The sequence below is a fragment of the Nicotiana tabacum genome, chromosome 12, assembly GCF_000715075.1.
Source record: "Nicotiana tabacum cultivar K326 chromosome 12, ASM71507v2, whole genome shotgun sequence".
Lineage (NCBI taxonomy): Eukaryota > Viridiplantae > Streptophyta > Magnoliopsida > Solanales > Solanaceae > Nicotiana > Nicotiana tabacum.
Window position 1 is genome coordinate 105,055,975 of NC_134091.1, and position 14,268 is coordinate 105,070,242.

The 14,268-nt window shown below is 34.0% G+C and overlaps 1 long non-coding RNA gene across 3 annotated transcripts; it reads left to right on the plus strand.

The window, feature by feature from the left end:
* The first annotated feature begins 7,745 nt into the window (after nucleotides 1-7,745).
* LOC107819067 (uncharacterized) lies at nucleotides 7,746-13,803 on the plus strand. 3 transcript variants are annotated; one of them, XR_012697435.1, is made up of 4 exons: nucleotides 7,746-10,697; nucleotides 10,803-12,080; nucleotides 12,510-12,594; nucleotides 13,136-13,803. It is a non-coding gene; the product is annotated as an uncharacterized LOC107819067 (long non-coding RNA). The 3 variants fall into 3 exon arrangements; XR_001655612.2 differs by having other exon boundaries at nucleotides 7,751-10,697; nucleotides 10,803-10,923; nucleotides 12,016-12,080; nucleotides 12,510-13,803; XR_001655613.2 differs by having other exon boundaries at nucleotides 7,753-10,697; nucleotides 10,803-10,923; nucleotides 12,510-13,803.
* The last annotated feature ends 465 nt before the right edge of the window (nucleotides 13,804-14,268 follow it).

The window sequence follows — 14,268 nt, forward strand, 5'->3', positions numbered from 1 at the left end:
CAGTGATGATTTTGTTCTTCGTGATCGCGTGAAGAGGGTCGCGATCGCGTAACTGTGGGAGTTTGTTATTCGCGAACGCATGAAGAAGGTCGCGTTTGCGTAGAGTAAGTGGAGCAGAAGTGGAGGTCACGTGTTTGTGCTTCGTGATCGCGTGGATGAGTTCGCGATCGTGTAGGCCTGTGAGTTTGAGCTTCGCGATCGAGTGGACAAGTCTGCGATCACATAGGGTTAATTTAGGCAGTGGGAGAAGTTTTGCATCGCGATCACGTGACTGGGCAGAGAGTTTAAGTTCGTCCCATTTTTCATTTTTACCGATTTGGAGCTCGGATTGAGGCGATTTTTGGGAGATTTTCAGAGAAAACAACGGGGTAAGTGTTCTTAACTCAATCTTGGTTAAATTATCTGAATCCATCACTATTTTTATCATTTAATTGGTGAATTAAGTTGGAAAAGTTTGAAAACCCTCTTGGATAAATTTGAGGATTTGAGAGCCGAATTGTTATCGGAATTTAGTAATTTTGGTATGGGTAGACTCGTGGTTGAATGGGCCTTCATATTTCGTGACTTTCGCCGAATTCCGAGACGTGGGCCCCACGGACAATTTTTGAGTTAATTCCTATATTTTTTTGTGACTGTATCGAACTATTTTGGCTAGATTCGAGCCATTCAAAGTTGGATAATCTAGGAAAAGGCCTACTAGTGGATTAAATTGGACCAAGTCAAGGTAAGTCTCTTGTCTAACCTTGTAAGGGAGAATTTATCCCATATGTGATTAAATTAATAATTATTGCTAATTGTGGGGTCTATGTACGCACGAGATGATAAGAATCCGTGCGTAACTACTATTTATGCTAAAGTCCGGGTAGTTTAGGACTCAAATCATAAATTACGTGTGTAAATTATATCCTTTATTTAATTAATGAATTTGAACTATATTGTGAATTGTTAGGGAAAGATAGTAAAATATGAAAATCTCATATACTTAATTTCTGTATAAATAAATTTATTTGTTAAAAGAAATTGTGCATTCTCTCGTATTAATCTTATAATAAATATACTCTCATTCCGGAGGTACATAAGAAAATGTCCTCCTTTCTTGTGGAGCGGGCCGAACGCCTCGGCAGTATAGATGCATCTATGGATCGCGCCGCACATCCCTCGGTAGTGTATACGACACTCTGGATCGGGCCGTACGACCTCGGCAAAAAGCGTGCCTAATAATAATAATTATACGATACCTTGATATTTTAATTACAGCTTGTGAAGTTTAATATATAAATTGGAAATTTTCGCATTTGAAGGAATTTAATTATTTCTACTGGTTAAAGAAAATTATTGTTAATTCTATAAATTATGTTGATTTAAATATTTCTATTTTTATATCATTTATTATTATTGGCCCTTAGTGAGCGTCAAAGTCGACCTCTCGCCACTACCTTTCCGAGATTAGGCTTGATACTTACTGTGTACACGTTGTTTACGTACTCATGCTACACTTGCTGCACTTTTTGTGCAGGATCTGAGACAGGTGCTATAGTTGGACCTATCAGCGCGCACTCATGTTATCCAGAGGCTTAGTCGTAAGCTGCCTTTCTGAGCCGTTCTGCAGCAACTAGTGCCTCTTCTTAAAATTTTATTTTGTCTATTTTATTTCAGACAGTATTTAGTATTTTTGTATAATCTACTAGATACTCATACACTTGTGACACCAGGTCTTGGCACACACTAGTAGAATTTTTGGATTTAATTATTTTTCTCGGTTATTTTAATTTACTAGATCTTTTCATATTGTCTTAATTCCTGCAAGTAAGAAAAGTTTAATTTCTCGATTAATTTTTAAAGAGTTGATCATGTGTTTAAATCACTAGTTGACTTGCCTAGCTGTAGTGTTGGGAGTCATCATGACCTATAGGTGAAATTGGGTCGTGACAAAAAAAGTCTTGGCCTCTTAGGTGTAAAAGAAGAGATACAACTTGTGCAAATGATGTCCACCACACAATGTAATATTTTTGGGTCCCAAAGAATATTACCAACAAAGTTTACTTTGCAAAGATGCTTATACTTATGTGAGATGGACTCCATTAGCCAAAATATTGGCCATATTACAAAAATGTTTCGTGAAGTTCTAGTTGATTGAAATTTTAAAATAGAGATGGAAGGCATAGACAGAATAAACTTGGTATTGTCTGCCGTGAGATAAACTTCAAGTGGTTACTCGTGTTCTTGTTGAATGTTTCCTTCGTCTAGATGGAATTTACATATATACATATATAGATTGTTTAGCTTTGATATATCTAGCAGGAAAAGCAATTCACTTATACCAAAATACCAATCACATCTTTGTTTTTACTCTTATTGAGGAACTGACACTCTTTAACACTTTAGAATTTTAGGTGACATCATTTAGCAGGAAAAATAAAAAAAGATATCTTTATATAATAAAGTGGAGGAGTAAATTGATCATTTATCAGAAAGATAATTAGTAGTATGCCAGCAATTTATAGAAGATGTTACAAAGAGTTGAAGTTATGAATCTTAATATTTTTCAATTAAGAAAATAAACAAAGAGCATTATACAGAGCATGAGGGAGAACAAAAAACACAAGATACGTTGAATCTGATGCCATATTTGCTGAAGAAGGAAGACAAAGAAGGATTGAATTGGGCCGGGTGAAAAGGAAGAAAATAAACCCAATTCCTGGCTTGTGAATAGTGCCACATCACTTAACTTAGTCTATTATATATATATATATATATATATATATATATATATATATATATATATATATATATATAATTTTTATGTATCTCAATTTTTAATTGAAGTGGCATCATTTCTAGTGTTTATAAAAGTGAAGCTTAATCAAGTCTTTAACATATACTTTTATTAGTTCTTAATCCGAACTCTGTTTCTTTATTAAAAATAACTTTATACTTATTCTTTTTTCTTAAGTACTAAAATTTTTAGTGTTTGCTAACCGACACAAACTATAGTTTGTTTTAACCTTTTATACCTTTAATATTAGTAAGCAATAAGATAGATAAGGTTCCCGTCATACCTCTCGGGAGTCCTTAAGCCAATGGCCTGGGTCACCATACTGGTGATAATTTCATCAATATTCAATTATCTGCACTAATTAAAGTCTCAAGCAATATGTCTATATTTTCATTATATATATCTAAATATCTTTTGACATAATAGCTTCACTATCATATTATAAGAATACAGCTTGTCGCCACAACTCTATATCTAATAATAGATTATTCAGCCATTATATCTCTTTAGCGGTTAAAACAATAAAAACATTTTTCCATTGTGAAATGAATAGTGCACTAGTTATCCTTTTGTGTTGCACTTGTTATCCATCGCCTTACTATATTTTTAATATTAAAGAAAATGTGTTAGTAAAAAATAAGGCAAAAGACTTCTTCCTTTTAAGGTAACCAGGAATCAGTTCGATACCTCTCCAATTATCATTTATCACTACTTGAATTAAAAATATATTTTGATAGTTTTAAAAACAACAACGATAATATTATCCTAGTGCAATGTATATCATACATTAAAGTTTCAATTGCACTAGGATAATATAGAGATATAATCTATATCTCTATATTATACTATTTATATTATTAAAAAAGTATGAGTACAATATTGATCGACACAAATATCTTTTGAAAATTAAATTATCTCTTCAATACAGTGTGCGAAACTTAAAATCAACTGATTAGTTAAAAGTCAAGTAACTCTAGTCTTCCACATAAAAAGGAGTTGTAATTGACATCAATATACTCCCTCCATTCACTTTTACTTGTCAAGTATTCTAAAAATAGATTATTTGTCATTTTCTCAAATCCATTAAAAATAAGCATCAATTAATATGAGGATCATGGTAAATTATGCACTTCATTTATTATTTCTTAAGGGGTGTGCAAATTCCATAGTGGACAAGTAAAAGTGAACGGAGGGAGTACTTAATACAATTCAGCGTGAGCTATAAATAGGGGTGGCAAACAGGCGGGTCGGATCGGATATGGACAAGTAAAAAATGGATAATGCAAAAAATGAAATTACTCGGCCCGATTCATATTTAATACAGATAAAAAAACGGGTTAACAGGCGGATAATATGGATATTATCCATGACTTCTTGAATATGATCACTTTTGAGAGAATTCTTAGTCTCCCAAACTTGAGAAATCCCCAATTTGAGGCTTTATAAATGTAAAAGTTAAACACATTAGTTATCCATTGGTTATCCATTTTCTAAGTGGATAATATGATTCTTATCCATATTTGACTCGTTTTTAAATAGTACATTATCTAACCCATTTTCTAATGGATAATATGGGTGGATAACTATTTTTTTAAACCATTTTACCACAATTAGCTACAAACATTTATAACATTTAAAACAGAGTGAAAATTTCCAACTACCCTTTAAAGTCTTAATTGATAATGTACACAGTGTTTTAAAAGGTTTTCTTGAGACTTGCCTCGGGGTTCGCCCCAATGCGGGGCACTATGAAAACGCCTTGAGGCTCACGTGTGAGACTTAGTTCTGAGAGGCTTACGTCTCAAACACTCGATTACGTATCCGAACTAACGCTCAGGGCTCGCCTAATAGTTCCTAATACAAATCATATGTCAAATTCCCTAATTTGTACTGCCGACACTCAAAATTCTTTAACATATGAATGATTAAAGTTCAATTCATCTATAAAGATATAAACATTGAAAGTAACTCAAAATAATGAGTCATGGTATTGCATATGTACTAGTTGAGAACATCGCGATGGCGAAAATTATTTAAATATTTTATCTAAAATAGATAGTCAAATTTATATCTTCACTTACTATAGGTTTTCATATCTTAGTTTTATGTCTATCAAAATTTTCACCATTTATTATTTTGGTATTTGCAAGCAAATTTATATTTACTCATAAGGAGTAATAATTTAAATTACATTCATGATGAAGTTTATTGATTTTAACCTTTTAGAGAGGTAAATTGTATAGTTTGATAATATTTTATGATAATTTTGTAAGAAAATATGCATAAGTTCTCCCCCGACATATAGCCAGATTTTCAAATATCCTATTAACCCCCTGAACCTTTTTAAAATGAAATAAATATATCCTTAATACTGGACAACTAGATTTCTGATGGAGAGTGTTGTGCACGCAATGCCAGCTAATATTTTTTTTTTCTTTTTCCCCTCCTTTTTTGTCTTATTATATTCCAGTTTTATGTACATGGACGTCGGTGAATGTGAAACTATTTTCCGATTTTTGAGCCGGAGAACGTGAATTAGTAAATGAAAATCGTAGTTCGAGCCAGAGTAGTATCGTTGAGTCGTCGCCGGCGATAATGGTGAAAAACTCGCCACCGGTAGTGATGTTGGACTCATTGTAGTTGGATCTCAGCCTTGGTGGATCCGGTAATTTATTTAGCAGCTGTATGGGCAGGGTTTTTTGGCAGAACCATCTGTTTTACGATTTTCAGATTGCCGGAGGAATCGACAGAGGTGTGACACCGATGAATCATGTGTACTATTTGGAAGCTTTGCAACGAGCGTGTGCGATTTCTTCATATCAAAAAACGGTTGCTGGAAAACGGCGGAGTTTATTGTCGATGTTGGTGGAGGTGGCTCCGGCGAGTCGGATTCGTCGTCGGTGAAAAAGGAAAAAGAGACTTGATTTTAAAAAAATACAATTAGTCTAAGTTATAGTGAAAACTAATTAAGTCTAAAATAATGATATCATTTTCAATTAAAAATTGCTATTAAGTCTAAAATAATGATATCATTTTCTATTAAAAGTTGCTACTTCTATAAACTAATCAGCTAAACTTAAATTTTGTCTCTCACATGCTTTCAAGAGAGTGAATGTATTCTCCTTGCCACATCATCATTTAGGGTGTATTTATTTCATTTTAAAAAGGTTCAGAGGGGTAATAGAACACTCGCAAAGATAAAGTGTGTAGTTGGAGTTCCGGCTACACGTGGAGGGGGAAGGGAGGGGGATACTCATGCATTTTTCCTTGAATTTTTTAAACATTATTTGGCTCTCCTTTTGTGCTTTTTATTTTCTTTTGTCTTAGCCATTTCTCTTTTCGGCTATCTCTTAATTTTCTATTTATCTTTTTTTAATTTCTCTTTCCTGTATCCTATTATTTTATCTGCGACCTCAAATGAAAACACTCAAAAATAGACTCCAACTTTTTAAAATTTCATAAAATAAGAATTTCTCTTAATCTCAAATTTGTGAATTTTCTTCTTTCAAAATCGAAAGACTAATTGGGTCTCAATAGGAATTTCGGATTTAGATTAATTTAAAAAATTTCGTGATTTCTTTTGCTTATTATATCTTAAAATTTTATGCTATTTTATAGTTGTTAAGTTCAATTTAAATCTCTTTACGATTAAATTAGATGGTACTTTCGTAATTGTTGCTTTAATATATATGTAATTTATATTTTTGATTTATGGGAACTTGTATTTCATCTATTTCTAGATTTACTTATGGGGCGTAATCTACCAATAAAAATATTTTAATTATTTTTTAATTCTATAATTCCCTTATTAAAGATATTTACTGCGCAAACTTATTTTAAAATATCCAAAAAAGTAATTCTCGTGAAAATGTTGATTTTTCTTGTGTTGTTGATAATAAAAGTGTGATTCCTCTATATAATGCTAATTAAGTTTGTCTTGATATTTGAGATGTAATTTTCATATATGCAAATCAAACGTCTATTAAGTTGATTCGAATAAACTCAAAAGAGACGGAACTGAACTGAATACATTTTTCTAATAAACTCTATATTAGTCATTACAAGGTGTGTATTAAAAATAATTGTGACACCCACCATCTTCAAATCCTAGATCCATTTATATGAATTTAACTATACTATGCTTGTAGTTGCAAAATGAGATCAAAGTTCCAATGTAAAATCAAATTAGTGAAGTACCACATGGATAATTTAGTTTTTTTTTGCTAAGGGATAATTTAGTTGATGATAAATATAGCTAGTCTTCCCGGTCTAAAAAATAAATAAATAAAAAATTATTCCTTTCGTCCCAATTTGTTTGATGCATATTGATTTCAAGAGTCAAACAAATTTTTTTTATCACGATTTTTTATGTCTTTAAATATTTTAAATTATTACTCTTTCCGTTTCAAATTAGATGAGACACTTTACTTTTTAGAGTGTTCCAAAATAAATGACACATTACTAAATTTGAAAATAATTTAATTTTAAACTCTTTATTTTACTCATTTTACCTTTAATGAGAAGTTTTTATAACCACACAAATGTCATGGTCCACAATGGTTTTACCCTTTAAGCTTTTAACACCACAAGTTTCAAAAGTCTTTTTTTTTTTTTATTTCTGAAACTCTATGCCGAGTCAAACTACCTCATCTAAATTAAAACGCAGAGAGTAATTATTTTAACTTATATTACTTTGATATAATTTTTAAATTTTTAAATTTTATTTTAAAAAATTAAAATTCTATGTCTGAATTTAAAAGATAGACTTTTAAAATTTAAATTACATCAATCAAACTGGGACAAAAGTACTTCTATGTGACTTTAAATTCAATAGTAATGAAATAGTGCAATAGGATATGGCCAGGTAACTCCATTTTTATGACGAAGATAGTACATCAAGAGCAACAAATTTAATGAAAAGGTCCATGATAGGTAAATAGTTTGTAAGGTTTATGCTTTTAAAGAGAACAAATATTTTCAAGAAAACCAGGAATTGGAAAAAACCAACAGAAAATTAACCCAAACAAACAAATAAATAAAAGAATTGGCTCGGACTCCGCTGTTTAAAAAGAAAGTAAAAAAAACAAATAGTATGAAAGACTATGAGCTGTCAAACTGTTTTTGGCAGGAGCAGTAAGGAGTGGCAGGGGAGACGAGCAGCATATGGATGTATTAAGCACTGTGTCAGCTCCAGGCTATTGATGAAGAAGCATAGCATTGCAAATAGATCTTTTCACCTTTCCTTCATTGAACTTCTCATCTGTATGTGTACTATGTGATTAAAAGATGGCAGTGAAGGGGGGAAACAAAATGCAGCAGCAGTGAGAATGAAATACAAGCTTAGAAAAACACACCCCTAGAAAAATTACATTTTTCCTCTGAAACCTCCTCTTCCAACAAATACAAGCTTCAATTAACCTTTGACCTGGACCCAGCATGGAGAATGAGAATGAAAAGATCATTGATATGAGAGGTCCACAGGTTAGAATCTTGCAGAATTTTGAAAATTTCAACTCTGATGAACAAGCATGGGAAAATGATCTCCTAATGCCTAAACTTCAACGCAACATTAGGCTGATTCTTGAACGGGCCCAAGCTAAAAGGCGTGACATAGAAAGTATTTTAAGAAATGAAATTGAGAAATTGGGTGAGTTGCAGAAGCTCCACGCTGAGGGAGTTAGCAAGAGAAGGAATCTTGATAATCTGAAAGTTATTTTAGCTGTATTAAAGCGCATAGAGAGTGCATCAGGTACCCTTACTCTTCACTCCCTCGCGAGCAAATTTGAGCAGTTGAGGGAAGATTACCTCATGGAGTTCTGGGAGCATGATTTTTCTGCCGTCGCATTTTCCCACGCTCACCCTCTGTTTGAGCAACTATTTGACGGATGGGATCCACTTCAAACTCCAACTCATGGGGTGGAGGTGGTTTCGTTGTGGAAGAATCTTCTTGACGATGATGACCTTTACACTCACCTATTCATGGAAATTGTATTCCCTGCCATATCAAAATTCTGCACCAATACCTGTCATGAGACCGACCCTACACTCATGGTTCGATTCTTGGACTCTTGGGAGAAACTCTTGCCCCCAGCCGCCCGTCATATCATACCGAAGAAACAAGTGCGGCCCCCAACCGCCCGTCTGAGAGGAACTCCCCCCTTTTTCCTCTAGTGGTGACACTTAATATGTTTAGTTACATTGTTTCCACTAGTGGCGACATATGTTTAGCAGCCGTCTGTGTTTTACATACTTCTTGTTGTTGTTTTAGTTCTTAATTTGTCGATTTAGTACTGTTGGTTTGACACCACAGCTTAGAGGCTTAGTACGCTTCATATGTTTAGCAACCCGTCTATATTTTACATATTTCTTCTTGTTCTTAATCGTTCTTCCTTTTCAATATGAAGAAGTACTAGTAGATTTTTAGTAGTCTGTCTAGTAGATTTTCTTACTAATGTCATATGTACGTGTGTGTTCTTTTCTTGTTTCTCATTTGAATTCGTAAAAGGGTGTTTTATGATTGTTATAGACTAATATTATTAGAACATAAGTGTATTCACTTGAACTTGGAATCTGTTTAGCAGTTATGGGCACTGGAACTTAGTGGAGCTTCAACATGTACAGAACTAATGTATATGGCATTCGTGGTTTGTCTTTTGTACATGCATAATTGGGATAAAACTTTCGTTTTTTGTTGTACTGATTAATGCATTGCTTATTTCCTTTCACTTTCAAAGTGTTGCAAACACTTCTTTTGTGTGGATTAGAAAGTTACAAATGACAATAAGGTCATATTGTTCTCCTTTCTTGGTGTCACCGGCTTTTGTTATCCATCGTTCTAAGGATGTTCACACTGTCTACTTTTTACCTTCTTAGCTTTTCCCAATGGATAGACCAGAAACTTAATGAACTTGCGGTCTGAGCAGCAAAAAATTGGTAAATTGGGTGGAGATTTGTTGACGTCAGGATTGCTGAAGTCATTAATTATATGACATATCAACACAAATCAGTTGGTTCTGGTTTCATATCGGCTTTTGTAGACTGAGAATAGATAAGAGGAGTTTGAGATGAATCTTTAAAAGAATCTTGAAAGACAAAACAAGGGTTAGTGGCTATGTATTTTCTGTGGACATTGATATGCTACAGGGTGAAGTTGAGAGGAAGAATCAGGAACTAAAGACTGCAGACTCACTAGTTGACCTTTATTTGATTGTAGCTGTTGGTATCATATATGTTCAAATTTTATTACAAAGATGACCTGCACAGGGGTTTTTGGAAGTATAGATGAACGAAACAAGAGGCTCAAGCCGATCAAACTGGAAAAGGATAATCTGAAGGCAAAGATTCTCTGTTAAATTCCAACTTCACATTGCATGGTTAGCTTTTTGCTAATATGGTGATTTTGTTATAGGTCCAAGATAAGTATTGGACTACACTTGAGGATGAAGCAACACCATTGGAACAACTACTAAGTAAACAAAACACCTATCTTTCCAAGCAAGAAGAGTACTTGAAGAAAATCCCGGAACTGGTTATTTATCTCTTGACACCTTTTGAGACGTATCGTTCTTCTATAATTTGCGTATAACCTGTTTGGCATTTGATTTTTATTTTATTGTTTGTTTGGTAGATCTGTTCTTCGCTTTTCAGGGCTAGAAGCCAGAAACATGCAGATATGCATACAACCATTAGTGATGTAACAATCATAAACTGTGAATTAAAAGGCGAAATTGTAAGGTGGAGAAGAGGTGAATTCTCGGGAGGTATTTGTTCATACTTGTGTGTTTCTGCATATTTAAGAATGAGGGTTAGAATTGCCTTATCTATGCTTCATGAAAGAAAAATCTAAAGACCTGCTACCTTTTCCATGTTGCCGTCGACACCCTTCTAACATAATGGTGCTGAACTGGATGCCGCTGATGAGGTAAATAAATTGTGTATATGTGGATCTGAACTTGTGTGTTTATGTTTTGATAGGACTTGTGTGTTAATGGCTTCCTCCATTTGCGCCTTGCATCAATCTTTGCAGAAAATGAAGGAACTTATATCAGATTTGGATACGAGGAAAAATGAATGCATGTTCAAGGGCATATCTAAACATTTCCATCAAGTTTTCTCTCAACTTGTGCGAGGAGGTCACAGTTTCTTAGGTATGATGACGAAAGAGGTTTGTTTTGTTTGTTGCGTAGCATTTTATGCGTCTATTCCATTGGGCAATATTGCTCTTTGCTCATTTTCATAGTTCTTCTTGTTCAGTTCCAAGCGCTCATTATAACTTGCAATGAACAGATCCGATAAGTCTCTTGGAAAGTCAACTATATGTTACACAGATGAGTTATTCTAAAAGTATTGAGATCATCATCACAGGTGAATATGTAAACAAAGAGCAAATATAGACTTATAAGAATTTTCTTTAGTTTTGGAAATAAAAATGTCTCAGTGAGAGTATTCAATATGGTTACTATAAAAAAAAAGGTTAATATATATGTCTAAGTACCTCTCCTCAGTGGAAGGTGAATTATGTTGTGCGAGGAATGACAACCATTCCTTTCCTCTACTTGGTCATTGAAACTCATTACTGAATTTGACTGATGTTAGTGTGCACAAGATACAGAAGCTCAATAATAGTGCTCACCAAATTATTTGAAAAGAAAAACTTGAAGAACAACAGACTAATAGGATTAGCAATGTAAGAAAGAGGAAGAGTCTTTGGTTGGTAATGCAAGTCAAATGTGATAGGAAACGTCAGTGAACTTGACTGCTAGTTCTTAATTTTGTTGTTGTTGTACTTTCGAAATATTTATGCCCGATAATATGCACTTTTGGATTACATTTCTCTAAGGCTAGTTTGTTCCTCATTTTCAATTTGGTGTCATTTCTTTAATGCATGTGTTCTCATTTTACTCATACAATCTTCGTCAGTATGAAATGCGAGGTCGAATATTCCTTTTCCTCATCTTCGTTTCCTGTTGTTTAATTTGAAAAGCTGAAAACAGGAAAAACTCAAAACCTTGCCATACTTTATGATATGTTTAACATCACTCCTTTTTGCTGTCTTTCTCTAATTAATGACTATCATTAAAGTTGCTTAGACCTCTGATTAATTCTTGGATCATTTTCTCTTTCCTTTAGTCTTTTATCTCGATAATAAAGACTTCAAATTAAAATGATTATACATATATAATCAAACAATGTAATGCTTCTCTGCTATGGCTATTTGGTGCTTGACTTTTGTATGACAGGATGAAGTCAAGAAATCGCAATTGGTGGTCCGAGAAACATCTGCCTGATATGACCATTGTAGCAGGTGCGGATGTAGAGTATGGCCACCGGGTTCATCTGAACCCAGTATTTTTGCCGCGGAGCATAAATTTATGTGTAAAAGTTCATTAAAATTGCAATAACTGGTAGGTCTGAACCCATAATTTTTAAAATACAATGGGTTCGATGTTAAAAACCTTAAAAGTTGAACCCACAGAACATAAATCCTGGATCCGCCTCTGCCTTGTAGGTGTCCTTTAATAGTATTGTCACTAAGCAATATTAAGCTGATACTACTCTTCCATAATCATAAATGGGAATATTTGACTCTTATTTATCATTAGCAGACTCATGCATATACAAAATGGTACTAGTTTATAGTATTAATTTTCACTTCTGGAAGTACATGGGTTCTGTGTAAGCCGACTTTCTTGAATGATGAGTATCATTGGAGTTTTTTGTATGTTGTTTATAGGATAACGATGATTCTGATGACAATGAGCTTCGTGCAGCTGATATGGAGGAAGGATTGAGAAATATATATTGATGTGAAATTCAAGGCATGTATTTCTTGCTGTTTTATATCCTGCTTTCCTTCTTCTCTCTCTACTGTCTCCATGTATACCTCCTTGTTTCCTTTTACTATAATTTGCTAGATATGTTTATATGTATATATACATGTGTATGTATGCATATATCTATACAGTATATTCAGGCTAAGTCTAAGAGTAGGTGAGGTGACACCTCTCTTAGACCAGGCATTTGCACTTATATGTTTTCAAAATTTTGCCTTTTCTCCTTTTTAAAATTATGATAAAAGATGTTCCACTTAAAAAACCAACCGTCCCATCTTTAATTATCCCTGAACCGTCATTTCGTTTAAACCTCTTTCATTCCAATATCAGAATGAAAAAGGTGCTGCTCAGGCTAAGTTCCTACAGATTTTCAATAAACATGCAATGTCCAGTCAATTACCTGAAACTAAATCGAGCAGGATCACAAAGAAAACAATAATTCTTTCAATGGATTTTGTACAATATTTAATCCCGTTGAATGAACGGGGAGTGTTCCACAAAAAGTTAGGTGAAGTGTGATATTCAGGGACAAGTCGCTGGAGGGAATGGAGGACGCTGGGCGCAGGGCACAGAGTGGACAGTGATGAATGGACGAAGGAGGTAACGTTTGATTGGCATTTCATGTATCGCTGTATTCTGGCGTTTCACCAGAAAGAGGGCTTCCTATTCTTTTTCCTACTCACCCAAGGTAGATCTCCTCTTTCTGGTTTTGAGATTTGTTGGTTTTCTTCATGTTTGGTTGTTTTTTTGGTGTATCTCTGTATCTGTTTTCTGGATGTTCTGCCTGATGTTAGGTTCGTGGTAGCATTATATTGCATCTTTTGGTTATTAAGGAATATGGGAGCCTTTTGGGTTATTAACAAGGTGTTCCCAGGAAATTCCTACAGATAGCGGTTATATTCTTTAGGACCTTCTTGGGCAAAATGAAGATGGAGGACCAAGAGGAATGGATGTGCATCAACACTGAATTCACACGTAGAACTCTTCTAGCATAGGAAAGGAACTTTTTATCCTGGCACACACTAGCATTTTTCTTGATGATATTGGTACACCCAAGTATCTGAATGGGAGTGCCATTTTCTTATATCCAGTTAGCTCACATAGATCATCAATACTGTGTCTATCCATATTTGCACTATAATAATGTTGGACTTAGCTGCATTTGTGGTTAAACCTGATCATGTATTTGAGAAAGTAGCCAACTCCCTTAACATCAACAGAACAGATTGAAACTCCCCTTTACAAATAACAACACATCATCAGCAAAACACAAATGATTAAGTCTCAACCCCTTGCATTTGGAATGAAAGGAAAACCCCTGCTGGTTAGTCAAGTATTCCATGCATTTTACAAAGATTAATGGAGATATGGGGTCCCCTTGCCTTAGCCCTCTCCTAACTTCTATGCTTCTATACAGTTGTATACCTGGGAGTTGTTATGCATGTTTCTGTCCATTTTATAAACTTGCTTGGGAAATTTAAGGTATATATCTATAGTGTGCATCTACTGTCTAAGTTTTCCAATGAATGCTTGTTATTTCAATAAACAATATCTCCGCGAGACACGTTCCGGTATAAATCATAAGGGAAAATATGATTATCCCTACTTTTTTTTTTAACGAAACTCAAAATAAGGTTGAACAAATTTGAAAGAAAGGAA